Raw genomic sequence first — 6918 nt, 5'->3', positions numbered from 1 at the left:
GGCTCACAAAAATAAACGAGGGGCTGCTCAACGCACTTGCACGAGACTGCGTAACCTCAAGATGGTGTCGAGGCTAGCTGTCACGAAAAATGTTGTCCAAGAATTACGCAACGCTCTACGCTGACATAACCAACGTAGAGAGCCTGGATTTTATTAGAGAACGGACATCTCAAACCAAAAGTACCAATTGAAGCACGAGAAGTGTCAAACGGAGGTACCAATCGAGCAAAATCCTTTGTCTTATGCTCGTTTGGTACCTCCGTTTGACAGTTCTCGTGCTTCGATTGGTACTTTTGGTTTGAGATGTCCGTTCTCTAATAAGATCCAGGCCGAGATCCAGGCTCTCTAAACCAACGTATTGCGCGTATTCCCGAAAAAGACACGCGGCATATCAGTGTGGAACTAGCCATCGAACGAACGTACCATAAGGCCGATGCAAATATTTAAAAAAGTTTTTGTCGCTCGGCTCTGCCCAGTCACGAAATATTCTAGCAGAGCTGATTCTGTCAGAATCCTGCTAGAACGGTAGAACATTTCTGCTAGAATGCTGTAAGAATATCCAGCTCTGTAAGAACTCTGCTAGAATCCTGCTAGAACGTCGTGACTGGGTGGCCGAGGTCAAGGGGGGGGGGGGGGGGCAAAAAAATAAAAAAATATAAAAATTTAAATAACAAGCCATAGTCTTCACATTTAAATGAAAAAAGTGTTTTAAAATGCATTTTATCCTAGTTCAGTTGTTTTGCAATCTTTAGTTTTCAAAAAATCTAAGATCTGACAAAAACAAAAATTGCATCGAAAAAAAAGATTTTGCATCGAAAATTTTCAAAAAATCTTAAGATTTTTTAATAAACCCAAACATGCTAAAAATGATTTTAAACGCAGGAGAATGTATTTTAATTTGATTTCAGGTAGTTGCACTTGAATTTTCATTGAAATTTTGAAGCTTATTGTAAAAATATTTTTTTTGCCCCCCGATTTTTCGGGCCAATTTTGAAGGAGGGGTGACAAAAACTTTTAAAAATATTTGTACCAGCATAAGAAAGTTTAATAAAGACATTTAATTTATTTTAAAAAAAATGTTTGTAAACATCGAATTTACCTGTTCATTCAAAACAAGCTGATTTTGCTAAAATTTTCGATTGAATTGTTGGAGGCGAATCAGAAAAAAATTGTATTTGGATAAGTTTTACATAACACCAGAACAATTCCGGAGTTGAAAAAAAACGACCTATAAGCTATTGTGTTTCATATGTTTATAGGACCTAATAAAAAACGTAACTTAATCCACTTTAGGTGGTTGGTGCCTTCCTCTCACAACTCGTCGTTCGCCTGGATAATCAATACCTCACCAAACATCAATCATTTAAAACTCCTTAAATCATCTTAAGTTAAAAGTTACACTGTTTAATCTTTGATTATATAATTAAAAATTATTTTGGTTCTATCTCTCCACAGCCGGCTGTCTAAGATTGGACCATTTCATTAAAATTAAACAAACGATAAACGGGAAATGTCTTATCCGCAGCATCGGATTGCTTGCCTTGAGATTAATATATAAGTTACGGAAATTGCTTTCCGCATAATTGATCGACGCCACCAACATCGTCAGCTCAACAGTAACCCAAACTGCGAACAAAGCTAAACTTCGTTTACCTCGCCGCGATTAAAGCAAGTAGCTCGATTAATGCTTTGCAAGCAAAACCTCAGTACCTCGTGTGTGAGGCTCTGGGGGACTTTTCGATCACAATAAAATCAAAACGTTTTGGACAGTCTAACACAACGCGTCGGCGTTATTTATTTCGAAACTTCCCCCCTTTCATAATGGGATTCTTATAACTTATAATACCTTTTAACAAACACTACGATTTTGGGTCGCATCATCATCTTCTATGTTGAATCCTGACCAAACACCCTATCCTACTAACAAAGTTTTCAGGTTCCTGGCGCTCGTGGGGTGTAAGCACAGAGTAAATCAGCTGCCCTAGTAGCAACCTGCGCTAACTAACATTCCCGTCCCTTAAAATCGAGATCTACAAACTGACTTGGTGGGCGCCGTTGGTGGCCAATGACTGTTACCTATTCGCAATTGATTTAGTTTTAGCCAGGGTTGCGAATGAGCGAGCGCTCACGGAAAGCGTGCTCGCTCCAGCTGGAGCGTGAGTTTTTATCAGCTAGCTCGTGCTCACTCACGCTCACCGGAGCGTTTTGCGCTCACGTGAGCTGGTGAGCCAAAGTAGGTAGTTGTTTTTCCCTGTTGAAGCATCTGCCTGTTTGAAACAAAGTTTCTAGAACTATCTCAGCACAGGCAGCAAAAACAAACAAGAAAGTGGTCTAACAAACAAAAGTAAGCAATAAAATGGATTTAGTCGGCGAACCGAAATATACGTTCTATTTAAATTCAGAATTAGCGAAGGGGTAGAATGATTCACTCTTGAGTGTGCTAACAAAGAGCTAACTCATTCTTAATGTAAAAAATCATTGACGTGAAGAGATGCACACAGTAAAAAAAATCATGGTAAAATTTCATCTAAAAAGGAGTACATCTTTTATGTCAGAAAAAAGCTTAAATTTTAACTCTAATAATGTGTAAATTTACATCTGGCAGACGCTATGAAAAAATATCTGTAATCACAAAAAAATATCAAACCGGCGATAGTTATAATTAGCTTACTAAGTCCGCGCCCCAACTCGCACGGCCATCTCGCCGCTGTGAAAATAGAATGATCAAAGCCATCATAACTCCAACATCTCAATCTAATGTAAAATTTCCTGAGGATTCCGAATATGATAAAATTGAGACCGAAAAGTGCCGCTATGGAGGCCTATAGGGCAAAAACCAACGTTGTAAAATGTTTGATATAGAAAAATCGTAAAACTATGAGAAAAACTGCGATTGGCCAAAAAGTTAATACCGTAGACTTATAGTCCATGAAATTCCCTAACTTTTGACCTATGAGAGTATGGGTGTTGGAGGCTGTTGCAAAAAGTTATTAGGGTTTTTAAAAAATCAATTTTTAACAGTAATTTGCAAAAGCTATGAGAAAAAGTCAAACCAATCCTGGATGTCTATAGCACATTTTGAAGGGCTTCAAAAGACCATTCGAATGCATCTAAGAGAGTTAGAATTGATGAAGTTTTACGGAAATGCGAGCAATTTAAAGATTTTTCATGTTTTTTGGACCTCAAACTTCAATGCCCGTTTTACCCCACTTCCCTTTGTCGTAGAGGGCTCATATTTGGCATGAGTTCATCTCATGTATAGACAAACAAACCCTGAAAGTCCAAATCGGAGCACCTCGATACGACCTAGCATAGCATAGCATAGCATAGCATAGCATAACGGGTCTGCACCACGCTGTAGGGGGTGCCACAATGGTCAATTCAATATTCTTAGACAATTTGATTGCTGCCCGGTACAACCAAGAATATCTAAGAACGTAAATTTCCACACTGTGCTCCAAGGCTACGCCCATACAGTCCCGTGGGGATTTGGGACGGGATGTTTTTGTTGTTCACTAGTGGCAAAAGTGCAGGGAACCCATGCGACTTTTAAAAGTGAACGGAATATTTTTGGGAGGTTTGGAATGGGGGTTAGGGGCATTTCATCGGGCCGATGAAAATGGTTGAGTGCGTAATGTATTTAATGATTTGAATGTTTGTAAGTGTAAATGTGAGTCTGTAGTGTATTATCTAATAAGCATATAGTTTTGTAATAATGATAAATAATAAATATAATAAATATAGTAAATAAAATAAATATAATATATATAATAAATACAATCAAGATGATTCCAGGAAGCTGTAAAATAAAACAGTTATTTAAAATATAAATGCTCCAGATGGTTCCCATGCTGTTTTAGAAAGTTTCGTTAATTTAAGCAATTTGATCATATATGGTATGAGGAGATGGTATATTACAGGAAAGGAATAGGATAAGGAATAATATGAACATTTAAATAAATCATATAGTGAGTAGACAAATTTACATGTAGACATTTGATTTAAAATAAATGATTCCTGGAAGCTGTAAAAAATGAAAATAATTTTAAAACTAATACTCCAGATGGAAACACAGATAAAACAACAAAGACACAAGAATCCTAACACGCGGCTTCGCACCTTCCACATAATTCGACATGAACACGATCACGAATACAGCACAAAAAGAACGCCACAAAAATCCATCCTCCCGGCGCTGCTGCTCACACGATAATGCCGCGCAATAATATTCATTAGCACAATGACCCCCCTTACCGCATGCATGATATGAACACGATCACGAATACAGCACAAAAAGAACGCCACAAAAATCCATCTTCCCGGCGCTGCTGCTCACACGATAATGACGCGCAATAATATTCATTAGCACAATGACCCCCCTCACCGCATCACGGCTTGTCTAAAGGTTATTTTTATAAAACTTGATTGAACCTCGGTAATTCTTTCTGGAGCTTGTTGGGGGGACTGTCCCGAGTCAGAGAAACTGTTTTTCAAAAAAATCTATCGGTAAAAATTGATTTTATCTCATTTTGAAGTTTTTATACTATATATTTGAGCTAAAATCATGAAAAAGTATTAAATAAATTGATGAAAATATGATGTTTTTATTTCTTTTCATTAAAACATCAGTTTCGAGTACTCTAAACATGTCTTCAATATCCTACATCATGGAAACATGTTAATTTTGGTCGTCTGGTTCAATAATAGCTGCAAAATATGTTTTTTCCTATTTTTTTTAAATTCTTCTTGAAACATCAACTTATTTCGTGTTTATCAAAACTGTTTACCTGTTTTTTTTAGCAAATAATATCCAGAATAAATTTGCACTATAAACATGTTATGACATCAAATCTCTGAAAAGTTACAACAATTTTAGTGTAGAGAAATTGCAAATTTAAAAATTCTGTGATATTTATTCCATTTTCTTCCTACTACTACTTAAAGTAATTTCAGGATGACAAATCAAAGTCCTGAGTTGGTTTCTAATCTTAGTTTATATGTAGAAAAAAATACGTTGAAAAATGATTGAACATTTCACAAAATTTTGCTAAGCGACTCAAGTGTATTGTCGAATAAAAATTTTGTATTTACGGTGTTCCAATACAACAATTTCCTACGTAAACGGCATGGCCAAACTCTTAAGTGCTCGGATCGGCTTAAAATTTTCGGGATTCTCTACCCAATATAGTTTTATTTTATAAATAATTTTTGTTAGGTTATTTGGGTGGTTCCTGCCACGTTAGGGTGTGCCATAAAATGGCAATTTTAACGATTTTGCAATAAAAACATATTTCCAAAGCCATAAATTGGCATTGTTTCAACCAATTAAAGTCATTTCGGGATTTCGGTTTGTAAAATAAAAGCGACTAATCAGGCTTTCAAGAAAAATTACGCATGAGTTCAGTCGAAACGGCATTTGACAATGATTTAAAAAAAATACTCAAAATTGTCATCTTTGAACCGTCTTGACGCGGCAGGAACCACCCTAATAACCGCACAAAAATTATTTATAAAATAAAACTATATTGGGTAGAGAATCCCGAAAATTTTAAGCCGATCCGAGCACTTAAGAGTTTGGCCATGCCGTTTACGTAGGAAATTGTTGTATTGGAACACCGTAAATACAAAATTTTTATTCGACAATACACTTGAGTCGCTTAGCAAAATTTTGTGAAATGTTAAATCATTTTTCAACGTATTTTTTTCTACATATAAACTAAGATTAGAAACCAACTCAGGACTTTGATTTGTCATCCTGAAATTACTTTAAGTAGTAGTAGGAAGAAAATGGAATAAATATCACAGAATTTTTAAATTTGCAATTTCTCTACACTAAAATTGTTGTAACTTTTCAGAGATTTGATGTCATAACATGTTTATTGTGCAAATTTATTCTGGATGTTATTTGCTAAAAAAACAGGTAAACAGTTTTGATAAACACGAAATAAGTTGATGTTTCAAGAAGAATTTAAAAAAAAATAGGAAAAAAACATGTTTTGCAGCTATTATTGAACCAGACGACAACGATTGACATTTTTCCATGATGTAGGATATTGAAGACATGTTTAGAGTACTCGAAACTGATGTTTTAATGAAAAAAAATGAAAAAACATCATATTTTGATCAATTTATTTAATACTTTTTCATGATTTTAGCTCAAATATATAGTATAAAAACTTCAAAATCAGATAAACCCAATTTTTACCGATAGATTTTTTTGAAAAACAGTTTCCCTGACTCGAGACAGTCCCCCCAACAAGCTCCAGAAAGAATTACCGAGGTTCAATCAAGTTTTATAAAAATAACCTTTAGACAAGCCGTGCGCATGCATGATATGAACACAATCACGAATACAGCACAAAAAGAACGCCACAAAAATCCATCCTCCCGGCGCTGCTGCTCACACGATAATCATCGGAGCACCTCGATACGACCTCTAGAAAAAACCGAGCAGAATCTACAAATGCTGCCTCTTAATTCAAATGGGTTATTTCAAACACTATATACAATTTGGAGTCTTTTTTGTAAAAAGAGAACTGTTTCAACAATTTTACAACTATTTTCCAAACAAAAAAAAAAATATTAAAATGATCAGCCGTTTCCAAGCACTGAACGATTTATAAAATGGAATGACTTTTGTTTAATGGTTGCTCATTCTGATCCGCACGCTGGAATAGCCAACAAACTGTTTAGGTACATAAAACATTTTAATTTTTTATTTTAATCAACCAAGCATATAACATTGAATCGAACTTCCCCTAGCATAAATCTTCTTGAATTATTTCATTGTTTTGTAAGTTTTTCTAAGGTTTACAGTCCTTTTGTTCACGCGCTCATACCCTTCCCTTGTTTCCACTGACATGCTGCGCCTTAAGTACAAAATCTAACTAGGATTGAAAAACAAAAAACTGTCTCAAA

The sequence above is a fragment of the Culex pipiens genome, chromosome 1 (assembly GCF_016801865.2).
Source record: "Culex pipiens pallens isolate TS chromosome 1, TS_CPP_V2, whole genome shotgun sequence".
Classification (NCBI taxonomy): domain Eukaryota; kingdom Metazoa; phylum Arthropoda; class Insecta; order Diptera; family Culicidae; genus Culex; species Culex pipiens.
Note: the sequence above shows the minus strand (reverse complement) of the source record.